Source organism: Schistocerca serialis, chromosome 10, assembly GCF_023864345.2.
Source record: "Schistocerca serialis cubense isolate TAMUIC-IGC-003099 chromosome 10, iqSchSeri2.2, whole genome shotgun sequence".
NCBI classification, from domain to species: domain Eukaryota; kingdom Metazoa; phylum Arthropoda; class Insecta; order Orthoptera; family Acrididae; genus Schistocerca; species Schistocerca serialis.
In genome coordinates this window covers 153,609,139-153,626,114 of record NC_064647.1, presented here as the reverse complement: position 1 = coordinate 153,626,114, position 16,976 = coordinate 153,609,139, and the positions used below count along the sequence as shown (strand labels likewise).

Here is a 16,976-nt window from a genome sequence, read left to right as displayed (position 1 = left end):
TGGACTGGAGCGAGCGCGTAAAGACGGTAGTACGGAGCGTAAATGGTGCACTTCGGTTTATCGGGAGAACTTTAGAAAACTTTATCCCATCTCTAAAGAATCCGCGTATAGAACATTTTAGTGCGACCCATGTTTGAATACTGATAGTGTGTCTGGAATTACCACCAGGTCAGATTAAAGTAAGGCATCGAAGTAGTTCAGAAGTCTGCTGTTAGATTTGTTACAGGTAGGTTCGGTGAACACGCGAATATTACCGACTTTCTAGAGGGAAGGGGACGTTCTTTTTTTTCTACGGAACATTGTTCAAAAAATTTAGAGAAACCGAAATTGTGGGTGACTGAAGAATGATTCTACTATCGCAGACGAACACTTCGCGAATACAAGATGACAGAAATTAGGACTCGTACCCAAGACATAGGTCTACACATTCGCTTTTTCGCTCGCCCCATTTGTGACTACGGAATGATAACAGTGGAAAGTACCCTCCGCGATGCATGGTATGGTAGCTTGATGATTACTAGTCTAGAGGTAGCTGCAGACTTTCAGCATCCTATAGGCTATGTTCTCACAGATATAAACCGTAGCACACGACGACACGTCGCCATACCAACACGGGATATTAAATGTACACAAAGGTCACCGCGAATTGTTACGTATTTAACTGACACGCGGAGAGTGTTACATAGACACTGAGAAACTTTCATAGAAAAGATACCAGCCATCATGCTGAGCATTACTTACGAAGCTCCATGAGCCGTTTTAAGAGGCGAATCCACATTTATTAGAAATATGAATGTACCTCTATACACGGTCTTTCAAAGTACGACCAAAAGACTTCGAGAGGATGCAGAAGGTGTCTTACGGAATGGAATGAGGATAGGAAACCGTGTCGCAAAACATCATCCAACTAAGCTACAATGCTTCGAAGCTATAAGCGCCGGCGGATACACACTGAACAGCCAAAGTAACTGGTACAGCTGCCTAATATCGTGTACGGCCGCCGACAGCATGCAAAAGTGCCGCAACACGACATAGCATGAACTCTACCAACGCCTGAAGTATTACTGAGGGGAACTGACACCATGATTCCTACAGCGCTGTCCATCAATCCGCAAGAGTACGGTGGGGTGGAGAACTCTTCTGAACAGCACGTTCCAACGAATCCTAGATATGCTCAATAACGTTCATGTCTCTGGACTCTGGTGGCCAGCGGAAGTGTTTAAAATCAGGTGTTCCTGTAGGCACTCTGTAGCAATTCGCACGTGTGGGGTGTCGCATTGTCCTGTTGGAATTGCCTAAATCCGTCTGAATGCACATTGGACATGAATGAATGCAGGTGATCAGACAATATGCTTACGAACGTGTCACCTGTCACAGTCGTATCTACACGTATCGGGGGCTCGTATCACTCCAACTGCACACGCCCCAAACCATTACAGAGCCTCTACCAGTTTGAACTGTCCCCTGCTGACCTGCATGGTCAATGGATTCATGAGATTGTCTCCATACCCGCGCACGACCATGCGCTCGATGAAATTTGAATCCATTCAAATCCGACCACGCAATTTGCTTCCCGTCATCAATGTCGGTGTGGATGGGCCCAGGCGAGGCCTGCAGTCATAAAGGGTACACAAGCGGGCCGTCGGCTCCGAAAGCCCATATCGATGATGTTTCATTGAACTGTTTTCTTCAGTCATCGTTGGTCCCGTTTTCCGGTCGCAACGATGTAGGAGATTTGATGTTTTACCGGATTCCTGATATTCACGTACACTCGTGAAATGTTTGTAGGGGAAAACCCCTTCATCGCTACCTCGGAAATGTTGTATCCCATCGCTCGTTCACCGACTATAACACCACGTTCAAATTCACTTAAATCTTGATAAACTGCCACTGTAGTAGCAGTAACCGATCTACAGCTTCGGCTGAGATTTGTCTTATATAGACGTTGCCGACCGCAGCGCCGTAATCTTCCTGTTTACGTATCTCTGTATTAGAATACGCATGCCCGTACCAGTTTCTTTGGGGCTTCAGTATCACGTTGGAGGCACACTGATTGAATCCATTATTCAGTCATCGCCCGTGGTACTGCTGTTGTTAAGGTTGTAAGGTAGGAAACTTTTTGAGGTAGTAGTATGAACAGAAATAAGAAAAAACTTTTGTTAATAAATGTTGTTGTTATTGTTGTTGTGGTCTTCAGTCCTGAGACTGGTTTGATGCAGCTGTCCATGCTACTCTATCCTGTGCAAGCTTCTTCATCTCCCAGTACTTACTGCAGCCTACATCCTTCTGAATCTGCTTAGTGTATCCATCTCTTGGTCTCCCTCTACGATTTTTACTTTCCACGCTGACCGCCAATGCTAAATTTGTGATCCCTTGATGCCTCAGAACATGTCCTACCAGCCGATCCCTTCTTCTAGTCAAGTTGTGCCACAAACATATCTTCTCCCCAATCCTATTCAATACCCCCTCATTAGTTACGTGATCTACCCACCTAATGTTCAACATTCTTCTGTAGCACCACATTTCGAAAGCTTCTATTCTCTTCTTGTCCAAACTATTTGTCGTCCATGTTTCACTTCCATACATGGCTACACTCCATTAAAATACTTTCAGAAATGACTTCCTGACACTTAAATCTATATTCGATGTCAACAAATTTCTCTTCTTCAGAAACGCTTTCCTTGCCATTGCCAGTCTACATTTTATATCCTCTCTACTTCGACCATCATCAGTTATTTAGCCCCCCAAATAGGAAAACTCCTTTACTACTTTAAGTGACTCATTTCCTAATTTAATTCCCTCAGCATCACCCGACTTAATTCGACTACATTCCATTATCCTCGTTTTGCTTTTGTTGATGTTCATCTTATATCCTCCTTTCAAGACACTGTCCATTCCGTTCAACTGCTCTTCCAAGTCGTTTGCCGTCTCTGACAGGATTACAATGTCATTGGCAAACCTCAAAGTTTTTATTTCTTCTCCCTGGATTTTAATACCTACTCCAAATTTTTCTTTTGTTTCCTTCACTGCTTGCTCAATATACAGATTGAATAATATCGGGGAGAGGCTACAATCCTGTCTCACTCCCTTCCCAACCACTGCTTCCCTTTCATGCCCCTCGACTCTTGTAACTGCCATCTGGTTTCTGTACAAATTGTAAATAGCCTTTCGCTCTCTGTATTTTACTCCTGTCCCCTTTAAAATTTGAAAGAAAGTATTCCAGTCAATAAATAAGGGCTCTACAATGAATAGACCTTCAGAAGAAGACATGTGCCTCAGAGATCTGTAGGCATGCGTTTTAGAGCGCATGTTTACTTGGCTATTTTGCTTGTTTTGGTTCATACTACTGCCTCTGAAAGGTGCCTCCCTACAATAATAGCGAAACGCTTCGGGTTCATGTATTCCACCCGCTTATAACTTTCGAATTGTTCGCTTACGGAGCAGGGTCCCTTACCTCAGACTGATAGATTTATCCTGCTGCAACATCGCTAATACTCTGTATCATCATCATGGAATCAACCTGTATATGGAAACGTTTTTAGCACCTGTAACGTCGACGTTCTGCAGCCTGGCTGCATGACGTTTCTGGACACTGGTTCCTTTCCACATTTTGTTCCTCGAGGCGGCTTCTAAATCCCTTCGAAGTATGTCTGCGTAATTTTGAAACTCCCTGTACGTATGTACGAGCGTGAATGGTATGTTCGACAACTACTACCAAACCACTAGAGCGATCTCATCCATACTTGTTGCATATCTCACTTACTCTTTGGAGAGAATCGCTGTTGGGGTAAGAACCACCTACATAGTATATAAAGCGATGTAGCTCATATCCATACTTTATTCGTCCAATGTATGGGAATGAGAGCATTTAGTAACGTGCAACAGACTTTACACGTCATTTCAACCGTTTACTAAACTTTTCCTCGATGACAACCCTCAGCGAATGATGAAAGGATAAAAGTATGTCCCTTACTATAGTTTCATTGTTCATGCAGTAAAACTGTCACATTAAGCATGACGTTTTAATTTATTACTTCCCTATTACTAACTGTATTCGCGGCACACTTTTGGGACAGTATTCACACATACCACTGATTATTGAAGCAAAATTATATCATTGTACGACACGTAGTTCTGGAGACATGACATCATAAACACTGAGAAGCGTGGAAAGCTGCCGTATCAGAAGCTTCGAATTATTGCTTCGTTGTTGCTAACTCTATTCGCAACTCATTCCGCAGTGGGTATCCACAAAAACATAAGATTGTACGACTCATAGTTCAGAAGATATCACATCGAATGCCGAAAATCATGAAAATCTGCCCCATCATGCATGACATTTTAATTTATTACTTCTTTACTACTTACCCCACTTGCGACACGTCTTGCCAAATTCCCATTTATCACGAAATGTACTAGAAAAATTATAGCATCGATCCTCGAATATGGTACTGTCCAAAACAAGTCCATACTAATTTCTCTGTTCACCTCTAAATAAAGTTAAAACTGAGAAAAAATTGGTAGAGGTACATGAATACGCTGTCTTCCACATAAAGAGTGTTACGATTTCTCTCTTCGCGTTTTCCCAACTACAGCACTGAAGTTACAACTCAATAAAAAATTCATGCTGCCCTTGATCTACATGTACACGAGTATTTTAGAATTTCACTTAGCTGATGGAAGCAGTTTAGATATTCATATACATTGCCATTAAACTGAGGGTCATTTGTATTTATCTTTTTCCGTCTCACCTTCTACAACACCAAAATGAAACCGCAGTAAACTGGCAACTGCTCGTGTAGCGACACGCGCAGTGCGGTAACCTGCGATACAGGGAGTGCGTCATGTCCGCTTCGAATTCAGGATGCTGGTTTACGACCTTGGACTCACGCGCCAGGTTTTTAGGCGGTCTCCCACGCGCGTTTAAACAAATGCTAGGCTGGTACCCATATTCTACGTCAGTGACTATGGTACGCAAGACACACAACAAAGAGAACACGACTTCGCTCTCTTAGATCACCTTGACGACTGTGGTGTCAGGAAAGGGCACCTGGCCGAAAGTTAAATACATTTCTTTTATTTCACGTCTGTGTTGACAAATTTGTAGGTCCTCGGAGTATGGAGGCGAAATAAAAGAAATTTATTCTACATTTTCGGGTCACTGTTCCATTCGCGAGCTTAACGCAACTTGTGAAATACAGTCAAATAATAAAACAAATGCCGGCCGAAGTGGCCGTGCGGTTAAAGGCGCTGCAGTCTGGAACCGCAAGACCGCTACGGTCGCAGGTTCGAATCCTGCCTCGGGCATGGATGTTTGTGATGTCCTTAGGTTAGTTAGGTTTAACTAGTTCTAGACTAATGACCTCAGCAGTTGAGTCCCATAGTGCTCAGAGCCATTTGAACCAACCAATAAAACAAATCCTGATACAGCAGACCTATACTAGTCGCGCTAGGGAGAAGAAGAGGAGGAAAAGAAAAAATTGTCACGTATTGAGAGAAAATAGTAAATATTTCAAATTTTGTACATCGTTCGTTGCACATAATGTACCCAAAGATTGTGAAAGTAAACTCTCAATTGGAAGAAGTTTCGATGTTCAAATATGCTGCCATCCACCTGAAGAACGGATATTTCTGTTGGTGTTTCACCAGCAATAAAACGGACATTAAAATATAAAACGTAAAGCGGTAAATACCGATGAAGAAAATATTTTCTCTATCTTTTTGCACCATTTTTTCGCCCTTCATCTACATAAACAGTCCGACTGAATTAACAGTTGGAAGAGATATTGATCTTCGAGTCCACTGCCATCCACACGAAGTCACGTCCAATTTCTCTGTTTGCCTTTCCCCACCTACAGTACGCAAATTAAAAATACGTGAACTAGTATGGACTGAGTAAAAAACTGCTGTTTCATACTTTTTTGCTTCAGTTGCGGCCGTCTACCTACGCGAATACTGTTACTGTATTTAAGTCTGCTATTACAAAAGATCTCGACTGAATACACTGCCATTCATAGGAAGTCACTTCAAATTCACTAGCTACAGCACTCAAATAGGTAAATCCATAAAAAAGAAACGTTCGGAAAGTTGCGAGTATGGCTCACGCGCCGAGGGTTCCGCACAAAGTTCATCTATCTTCGGAATCGATCGTTTCAACGATTTTAACCTCTTATGGATAACAATACTGGCAAGATATCAGTATATTGACGTAAATGATCGTATGTTTTGATTGCATTGATGTAGAAGTTCAACTTTTTTACACTGCCAAGAGCCATGACAAGTCAACTCGTTCCCGAGAAAAAGGGATCTTAAAGACTGACGAACACTCAGACAACAAATGACACACAAACAATAATTTTTCGTGTGGTAGAATTACAAACTAACAACTTCCTGATTTTTTTTTATTTTTTGGTTGGTTCTACTGTGAAACCTTGCTTCTTGCCAAGTTTTATGATTCTAGGTCAACTGGTTCAAATGGCTCTGAGCACTATGGGACTTAACATCTGAGGTCATCAGTCCCCTAGAACTTAGAACTACTTAAACCTAACTAACCTAAAGACATCACACGCATCCATGGCCGAGGCAGGATTCGAACCTGCGATCGTAGCGGTCGCGCGATTCCAGACTGAAGCGCCTAGAACCGCTCGGTCACAGAGGCCGGCTAGGTCAACTGGAAGCACGTTATAAGTTTTGATGACTGAGTTATCGAGCAACAAAATATGTGACATAAATGACCGTACCTTTTGATTGAGTTTAGAAGCTTAACTTTTTTACACCACCAAGGGACCATAGTTTTAACTTCACCTGTCTACCTAAACCTGAGAAAAAAAGGTCTTAACAAACGTACAGACAAACAGTCGGATAACTAATGAAAAAAATTCATGTGATATAGCTACAAATTAAAATTTTCTGATTTTTTTTTTCCTTTACCAGCTTCTTGCCATATTTCATGTTCCCAGGTCGACGGCAAGTGTCCTATAGGTTTTAAAGAGTTAGTTTATGAGCACCAAAATACGTAAATGGCTATATCTTTTGACTGCATTGGCTAAAAACGTTAACGCTTTTACACCACGAAAGGTCCATAGACCTCGGTACGTGACCTTGATACGTCAGGCCATTCTTGTGTTGCAGAAGAGGTGTCTTCACGGACAGACAGATAATTTTTGGTGCGATATGACTACAAATTAAAAATATCGCTGTGAAATCTTCCTTTTGGCAAATTTCATGATTCCAGGTCAACGGGAAGTATTCTTCATTTTTTGATAAGTGAGTATAGAGTGTCAAAATACATAAAACGTCGTGCTTTTTTATTTCGTTGACTTAGAAGCTTAAAGTTTTTGCAGCACCAAGGTACTAGAGATCTCACTACATAGTATAAATTTCAACTTGATACTTGACAAAATGGATACTTAACAGTCGGACAGAGAGATAGACGGACAACAAGCAGATTTTTTATGGCTTCATTTATTACAGGTCGATGTACGGAAAACTAAAAATTCCTCAGCCAAATTTTTTGCGGCCCTTTACCTGTGCAAACGTGCTAAATTAATTTAAATTCACTGCTGGGAAAAAATTTTAGGTCTTGGAATCCGCTGCGATCGGCGCGAACTCACCTCTAGTTCCGCTGTTTACTTCGAGGCGGTCAAACTTCGCGCGAGACGGGGCGAGGGAGACCTGTTGATATGCGGCTCGCACCTGGAGACGCTGATCTGTTTATCGTCCGCTGCCCTGCCGCCGACGTGCGACGCGACGCGGTCCGCCCGTTGCTCCGTGTTGCAGACGACGCGCGCCACCGGACTTGCCAGCTAGTCTGCGTGCGACCCTTGCCGTGTCCTAGCTGCCGCCGCCACCGCAGCCAACAATCGACTGGCCACCGCCGCCGCCTCCCGGTACAAAGTTACTCGCGCCTCTGGCAGCTGCGGCCGGAGTCCGCACCGCGGCGCCACCGTCGCCGCAGCTCCTTGTCGCTGACGGCCACCGTCCGGCGGGGCGAGACTACCTCTCAAACCGACGCGGTGTCGCTGAAGGACCAACAGACAGGGGAGGCCCCCACACGCAGTGCGTCTCGGACTTCGCCCGTCTGTCGTGAGATTACAGTACATACAAGATATACAGTATTGTTCCACCTGGAACTGAAGGCGCTTCCGTCGGCTTACTCGCTTCGTGATATACGACACACTTACCCACTTGTTAGTACATTGATGAGAAACATTATGACCACCTGCTTAATAGATTGTCTGTCCATCTTTGGAACGAAATGCATAATTGATTATGCGTATGAAGGCCTGTGGAGGTATGTGGCATTATACACGATGGCCCATTGATCGTGACCGGGCCAAATATCTCACGAAATAATCATCAAACGAAAAAACTACAAAGAACGAAACTCGTCTAGCTTGAATGGGGAAACCAGATGGCACTATGGTTCGCTCGCTAGATGGCGCTGCCAAACGGATATCAACTGAGTTTCTTTTAAAAATAGGAACCCCCATTTTTTATTACATATTCGTGTAGTACGTAAAGAAATACGAGGGTTGTTTTTAAGTAAGGGCCGTTCGCGCTTATAGTCCCGTAGTTCGCGCGGACGCCGCAATAAGCCACCGCGCCACTTGCCGGCATCCTTCCCGTTCACACTGATGCAAGTTGCAGCTCTGTAGCTGACGTGTACGCATCGCTGTGCTACTTTATAATGTTTACGATTATTGAATCGCCCGCCGCGTGTGAGATACGGTCAGTGATACGTTTTTCGACCGCTAGAAGCCTATCAGCTGCAGAAATTCATCGTCAGTTAACAGAAGTTTATGGCTTGAATGCAATGAGTGAACGTAAAGTGTGTCAATGGGCTAGAGAGTTTAAAAATGGCCGTCAAAACGTCCATGACGAAGAACGCTCAGGCCGGCCCTCTGTGATCACTGATGATTTGGTGCGAGGTGGCTGCAGTCGGAACAAAGATTCGTGAGGACAGAAGACTGACAATTTCCACTCTTTGTTTGGAATTTCCACAAGTTTCAAGCTCGGTTTTATACAAAATTATGTCTGAAAACCTAAACTTTAAGAAACTGTGTTCTCGGTGGGTACCCAGACTCCCCACAGAGGACCACAACGGGAAGAGATTTGCCACTTCATTGGACTTTTTGATCCGTTACGAGGAAGAAGGGGATGACATATTGAGTCAAATTGTCACTGGAGATGAAACATGGGTATCCCATATCACTCCCGAAAGCAAGCGATGATCGATGGAATGGGACACACAACCTCACCCGTCAAGGTCAAAGCCAAACAGACGCTGTCAAAGCGCAAGATTATGGCAACTGTGTTCTGGGACCGGCGCGGTGTTTTGCTAGTGGACTTTATGCCACGAGGAACGACAATCAACTCAGATGCCTACTGTGCAACTCTAAAGAAGCTCCGCAGAGCAATTCAAAACAAAAGGCGCAGCATGCTGACAAAAGGAGTTTTGCTTCTGCACGATAACGCTAGGCCTCACACCTCTCAAAAGACTCGGGATTTGATTGATTCTTTTGGGTGTGAAGTTTTGGACCATGCACCATACAGTCGAGACCTTGCTCCTAGCGATTTTCACCTTTTCCGGTACCTGGAACACCATCTTGGCGGGCAGCGCTTCAATGACGACGATGAAGTGAAAGCGGCTGTGAACTCTTGGCTGTCGGAGCAGGCGGCCGAATTCTTTGAAGAGGGAATTAAAAACTTAGTTGTACGGTATGACAAGTGCTTAAATAAACAAGACGATTATGTAGAAAAATAGGTAAAAGTGTGTAGAATCAGAAAATAAAAGTTTTTTTACAAAAGTATTTGTATCTTTTTTTTAAAAATAAATACGGCCCTTACTTAAAAAACAACCCTCGTATGAATGTTTTAGTTGGACCACTTTTTTCGCTTTGTGACAGATGGCGCTGTAATAGTCACAAACGTATAAGTACATGGTTTCACGTAACATTCCGCCACATTTGCTTCGTGATACACTACCCGTGTTAAAATGGACCGTTTACCAAATGCAGAAAAGGTCGATATCGAGTTGTGTATAGCTACTGTAATCAAAATGACCAACGAGCGTGTGCTATGTATGCTGCTCGGTATCCTGGACGACATCATCCATGTGTCCGGACCGTTCGCCGAATAGTTACGTTATTTAACGAAACAGGAAGTGTCCAGCCACATGTGAAACGTCAGCCACGACCTGCAACAAATGATGACGCCGAAGTAGGTGTTTTAGCTGCTGTCGCGGCTAATCCGCACATCAGTAGCAGAGAAATTGCTCGAGAATCGTGAATCTCAAAAACGTCGGTGTTGAGAATGCTGCATCAACATCGATTGCACACCTACCACGTTTCTAAGCACAAGGAATTGCATGGCGACGACTTTGAACGTCGTGTACAGTTCTGCCACTGGGCACAAGAGAAATTACGGGATGATGACAGATTTTTTGCACGCGTTATATTTAGCGGCGAAGCGTCATTCCCCGACCACGGTAACGTAAACCGGCATAATATGCACTATTGGCCAAAGGAAAATCCACGATGGCTGCGACAAGTGGAACATCAGCGACCTTGGCGGATTACTGTATGGTGCGGCATTATGGGAGGAAGGATAATTGGCCCCCATTTTCTCGATGGCAATCTAAATGGTTCAGTGTATGCTGATTTCCTACGTAATGTTGCACCGATGCTACTACAAGATGTTTCACTGCATGACAGAATGGCGATGTACTTCCAACAAGATGGATGTCCGGCACATAGCTCGCGTGCGGTTGAAGCGGTATTGAATAGCATATTTCATGACAGGTGGATTGGTCGTCTAAGGACCATACCATGGCTCGCACGTTCACCGGATCTGACGTCCCCGGATTTCGTTCTGTGGAGAAAGTTGAAGGATATATGCTATCTTCATCCACCAACAACCCCTGACAACACGCCTCAGCGCATTGTCGATGGATGTGCGAACATTACGGTAGGCGAATAACTCGCTGTTGACAGGAATGACGTTACACGTATTGTCAAATGCATGGAGGTTGACGGACATCATTTTGAGCATTTATTGCGTTAATGTTGTATTTATAGGTAATCACGCTGTAACAGCTTGCGTTCTCAGAAATGATAAGTTCACAAGGGTACATGTATCACATTGGAACAACCGAAATAAAATGTTCGAACGTACATATGTTCTTATTTTAATTTTAAAAACCTACCTGTTACCAACAGTTCGTCTAAAATTGTGAGCCATAAGTTTGAGACTGTTACAGCGCCATCCATCACAAAGCGAAAAAAGATGTCCAACTAAAACATTCATATCTCTTTACGTACTACACGAATTTGTAATAAAAAATGGGGATTCCTATTTAAAATAAACGTAGTGATATCCGTTTGACCTATGGCAGAGCCATCTAGCGGGCCAACCATAGCGCCATCTGGTTTCCCCCTTCAAGCTAGAGAAGTTTCGTTCTTTGTAGGTTTTTCGTTTGAAGCTTACTTCGTGAGATATTTGTCCTGCCACGATCAATGGACCACCCTGCTGTATATCTACACAGAAGTCACATAATTCCGGTAAGCAACGCGCTGCTGATTTTCGTACTCGGTGAAGCACCCAGTAGCGACCCACATGGGTTCCATAGGATTTACATCAGGCGAATTTTGTCACCGAGACATTTACGTCAGCTCACTATAAAGCTCCTCACAGCACTGTAGCACGGTTCAAGCTCCGAGACACGGACAATACACTCCTGAAAGATGGCATCGCTGTCGTGTAATACATCCAGCATGAAGGGACACAGCTGATTCGCAGCTGTCAGCATGTCTTTTATTACTACCACAGGTCCCATGCAAGCGCAGAAGAATGTCTACCGTACCATAATACTGCTGTCTGTGGCGCGCTGCACGTTTCGAGCCGCTGTTCACCTCTATGACGGTGTTTGCGGAAACGACCGTCGATCTAATGTAGCAAAAGGGTAATTCACCCGAAGAGCCGACACGTTTCCATCGATCGACGGTCGAATCCGATAGTCCCGTGCCCACTGCAACCATAGCTGACGATGTCGCTGGGTCAACATCTGAACACGTATGGATGGTCCCCTGCGATGTACAGTAAATGGCGTACTCCAAAAGACTTCTGCGAGCACCAGTAATGTGCTCTGTGAGCAGAGATGCCACTTTTAATTTTAATGTCGTGTGACGAGGGCCTCGCTTCGTGTAGACCGTTCGCCTGGTGCAAGTCTTTCGATTTGACGCCACTTGGGCGACTTGCGCGTCGATGGGGATGAACACAACACCCAATCCCTGAGAGGACAAAACCTCCGACCCAGCCGGGAATCGAACCCTGGCCATTTGAACTGACATTCTGTCACGCTGACCACTCAGCTACCGGGGGCAGACGTAGAGATGCCACTGATCACCATCTATCGTACTTTAAGAGCAGACAGACCTCCGAACCCCACGTTCTTTGTAGAGTAGTGGGCGTTCAGTCATTTAGCCATTTACAGCCTAATGGTATTTCCCAGTTCTTCTACCTCCTTCTGTAGATGCTCACGAGAATAGCACGTGAAAATTCGACCAGCTTCGCCGGTTTCGAGATACTCATTCACAGTCTCTATGCTATAATCGCTCTTTGAGAACGAATTTCCCACTTTGCAACCTATATCTTCGATAGGTTGATCCCCCCGTCCCTGTCTATTCCGCTTACGTACTTCTGTTACCTTATCATATGCCCACAACGCCACAAGGCGTCCAGCGTCGCGGTTGGCAGTGATGTTTTGGCTTGTAAGTGTATTTCGGAGCATTCATTCCGTCTTGCGGGCTCTGCTGGTTCATCGGATGTGGCATGTTAATGTTAAGAGGTAGCCAGATGCCCTTCCTGTCTCCACCCTGTACCCTCCGGGAAGGAATTAGTGTACCCCAACTGTTTGCGTCTAGTATAATCTATGGAATAGTGCGAATGTGGTCAGATGTCGGCGAGCCGTGTAACTGAGGCAGAACTTGGGGACCTGCCCGGTATTCAACTACCGTGATGTGGAAAACCGCCTAAAAACCACATCTAGACCAGCCATCGTCTTTAATCCGCCTGGCGCATTCGATGCGTGGCCAGCGCGCCTACCCGAGTCCAGGAAGCAGCGCATTAGCGCTCTCGGCTACCCTGGTGGGTTTTGTCAGTATATATGCAGTACTGCCACGAAATCACACGCTGTGAGTTACGTTTCCTTAGCCACAACTGTACTTGTTTCCCGGCCGCAGTGACAAAGTGGTTCTAGGCGCTTGTTCGGAACCACGCGGCTGCTACGGTCGCAGGTTCGAATCCTGCCTCGGGCATGGATGTGTGTGATGTCCTTAGGTTGGTTAGGTTTAAGTAGTTCTAAGTTTAGGGGACTGATGACCTCAGATGCTAAGTCCCATAGTGCTCAGAGCCATTTTTGTACTTGTTTACTGTAACGCCAACGCGTGGTTTCGAAAACGGGCATGGAATGCCAAGTACAGTAATATCGTTGTCGGGGAATACATGTGATGAATGCTGTTCTAGTAGTCCAGTCAAATGGTGATTCTTAGTGGAACATTTTGTAGAAGCTTTTTTGACAATCCTTCTATATATTTTCGAGAGTGCTCGATCCGAATTATCAAAGCCCCACTAAAAATTTCAATCTCTCTTGTTCCATGGTGGATACTGGACAGTCTTCGAAGTAAACCCTCCAAAAACGAATTAATGGAATCCAGATACTGATGACACCAAATAAGCAAGTACTGCTGTATCCGATTCTCTATACAGGCGGTGCATAGGACCCTGAAGATGGCATTAATAAGATGCCGTAATCGGTCGTCTAAATATTGTAACTTTTCCTGTGGTGAACACTAAAATTTCGGCGCGGAAGTCAGTCAAGATTGGAAATAAATACGAAAAATTTGGACTTTTTTAAGGTTTTCGCTGGTATCCCAGAAACGGAGCAATTTTCAACAAAACTGACAATGAGTGAAGTAAAAAGGATGAAAATTTTCAGAAAATAAGCCTGAGTCATTTTCTCCGTCAGACTAACCATGTGGCGTACAGTTTGAACTCCGAGTAATTTCCATCGCTACAACCAAAACCCAAGTCCTCGTTCCTCAATATGCTATGACATAATGTTAATTGCCCCCCCCCCCCCCCATGAACCATGGACCTTGCCGTTGGTGGGGAGGCTTGCGTGCCTCAGCGATACAGATAGCCGTACCGTAGGTGCAACCACAACGGAGGGGTATCTGTTGAGAGGCCAGACAAACGTGTGGTTCCTGAAGAGGGGCAGCAGCCTTTTCAGTAGTTGCAAGGACAACAGTCTGGATGATTGACTGAGCTGGCCTTGTAGCAATAACCAAAACGGCATTGCCGTGCCGGTACTGCGAACGGCTGAAAGCAAGGGGAAACTACAGCCGTAATTTTTCCCGAGGGCATGCAGCTTTACTGTATGATTACATGATGATGGCGTCCTCTTGGGTAAAATATTCCGGAGGTAAAATAGTCCCCCATTCGGATCTCCGGGCGGGGACTACTCAAGAGGATGTCGTTATCAGGAGAAAGAAAACTGGCGTTCTACGGATCGGAGCGTGGAATGTCAGATCCCTTAATCGGGCAGGTAGGTTAGAAAATTTAAAAAGGGAAATGGATAGGTTGAAGTTAGATATAGTGGGAATTAGTGAAGTTCGGTGGCAGGAGGAACAAGACTTCTGGTCAGGTGACTACAGGGTTATAAACACAAAATCAAATAGGGGTAATGCAGGAGTAGGTTTAATAATGAATAGGAAAATAGGAATGCGGGTAAGCTACTACAAACAGCATAGTGAACGCATTATTGTGGCCAAGATAGATACGAAGCCCACACCTACTACAGTAGTACAAGTTTATATGCCAACTAGCTCTGCAGATGACGAAGAAATTGAAGAAATGTATGATGAAGTAAAAGAAATTATTCAGATTGTGAAGGGAGACGAAAATTTAATAGTCATGGGTGACTGGAATTCGAGTGTAGGAAAAGGGAGAGAAGGAAACATAGTAGGTGAATATGGATTGGGGGACAGAAATGAAAGAGGAAGCCGCCTGGTCGAATTTTGCACAGAGCACAACATAATCATAACTAACACTTGGTTTAAGAATCATGAAAGAAGGTTGTATACATGGAAGAACCCTGGAGATACTAAAAGGTATCAGATAGACTATATAATGGTAAGACAGAGATTTAGGAACCAGGTTTTAAATTGTAAGACATTTCCAGGGGCAGATGTGGACTCTGACCACAATCTATTGGTTATGACCTGTAGATTAAAACTGAAGAAACTGCAAAAAGGTGGGAATTAAGGAGATGGGACCTGGATAAACTAAAGGAACCAGAGGTTGTACAGAGATTCAGGGAGAGCATAAGGGAGCAATTGACAGGAATGGGGGAAATAAATACAGTAGAAGAAGAATGGGTAGCTTTGAGGGATGAAGTAGTGAAGGCAGCAGAGGATCAAGTAGGTAAAAAGACGAGGGCTAGTAGAAATTCTTGGGTAACAGAAGAAATATTGAATTTAATTGATGAAAGGAGAAAATATAAAAATGCAGTAAGTGAAACAGGCAAAAAGGAATACAAACGTCTCAAAAATGGATCGACAGGAAGTGCAAAATGGCTAAGCAGGGATGGCTAGAGGACAAATGTAAGGATGTAGAGGCCTATCTCACTAGGGGTAAGATAGATACCGCCTACAGGAAAATTAAAGAGACCTTTGGAGATAAGAGAACGACTTGTATGAATATCAAGAGCTCAGATGGAAACCCAGTTCTAAGCAAAGAAGGGAAAGCAGAAAGGTGGAAGGAGTATATAGAGGGTCTATACAAGGGCGATGTACTTGAGGACAATATTATGGAAATGGAAGAGGATGTAGATGAAGATGAAATGGGAGATATGATACTGCGTGAAGAGTTTGACAGAGCACTGAAAGACCTGAGTCGAAACAAAGCCCCCGGAGTAGACAATATTCCGTTGGAACTACTGACGGCCGTGGGAGAGCCAGTCCTGACAAAACTCTACCATCTGGTGAGGAAGATGTATGAGACAGGCGAAATACCCTCAGACTTCAAGAAGAATATAATAATTCCAATCCCAAAGAAAGCAGGTGTTGACAGATGTGAAAATTACCGAACTATCAGCTTAATAAGTCACAGCTGCAAAATACTAACACGAATTCTTTACAGACGAATGGAAAAACTAGTGGAGGCCAACCTCGGGGAAGATCAGTTTGGATTCCGTAGAAACACTGGAACACGTGAGGCAATACTGACCTTACGACTTATCTTAGAAGAAAGATTAAGGAAAGGCAAACCTACGTTTCTAGCATTTGTAGACTTAGAGAAAGCTTTTGACAATGTTGACTGGAATACTCTCTTTCAAATTCTAAAGGTGGCAGGGGTAAAATACAGGGAGCGAAAGGCTATTTACAATTTGTACAGAAACCAGATGGCAGTTATAAGAGTCGAGGGACATGAAAGGGAAGCAGTGGTTGGGAAGGGAGTAAGACATGGTTGTAGCCTCTCCCCGATGTTGTTCAATCTGTATATTGAGCAAGCAGTAAAGGAAACAAAAGAAAAATTCGGAGTAGGTATTAAAATTCATGGAGAAGAAATAAAAACTTTGAGGTTCGCCGATGACATTGTAATTGTGTCAGAGACAGCAAAGGACTTGGAAGAGCAGTTGAATGGAATGGACAGTGTCTTGAAAGGAGGATATAAGATGAACATCAACAAAAGCAAAACAAGGATAATGGAATGTAGTCTAATTAAGTCGGGTGATGCTGAGGGAATTAGATTAGGAAATGAGGCACTTAAAGTAGTAAAGGAGTTTTGCTATTTGGGGAGCAAAATAACTGATGATGGTCGAAGTAGAGAGGATATAAAATGTAGGCTGGCAATGGCAAGGAAAGCGTTTCTGAAGAAGAGAAATTTGTTAACATCCAGTATTGATTTAAGTGTCA

General features: G+C 44.0%; 1 protein-coding gene across 4 annotated transcripts in view; it reads right to left on the bottom strand.

Moving 5' to 3' along the window:
- LOC126424852 (connectin-like) overlaps positions 1-16,976 on the bottom strand; it is a 746,266-nt gene that overhangs the window by 433,835 nt on the left and 295,455 nt on the right. For 2 of the 4 annotated variants that reach the window (XM_050087661.1, XM_050087664.1), the window contains exon 1: positions 7,614-7,849. The exons of the other annotated variants lie outside the window; for them this stretch is intronic. The gene's annotated coding sequence lies outside the window, so the exon portion shown is untranslated. Of the gene's footprint in view, positions 1-7,613; positions 7,850-16,976 lie in introns of those variants that run through there. 4 annotated transcript variants of the gene reach the window in all.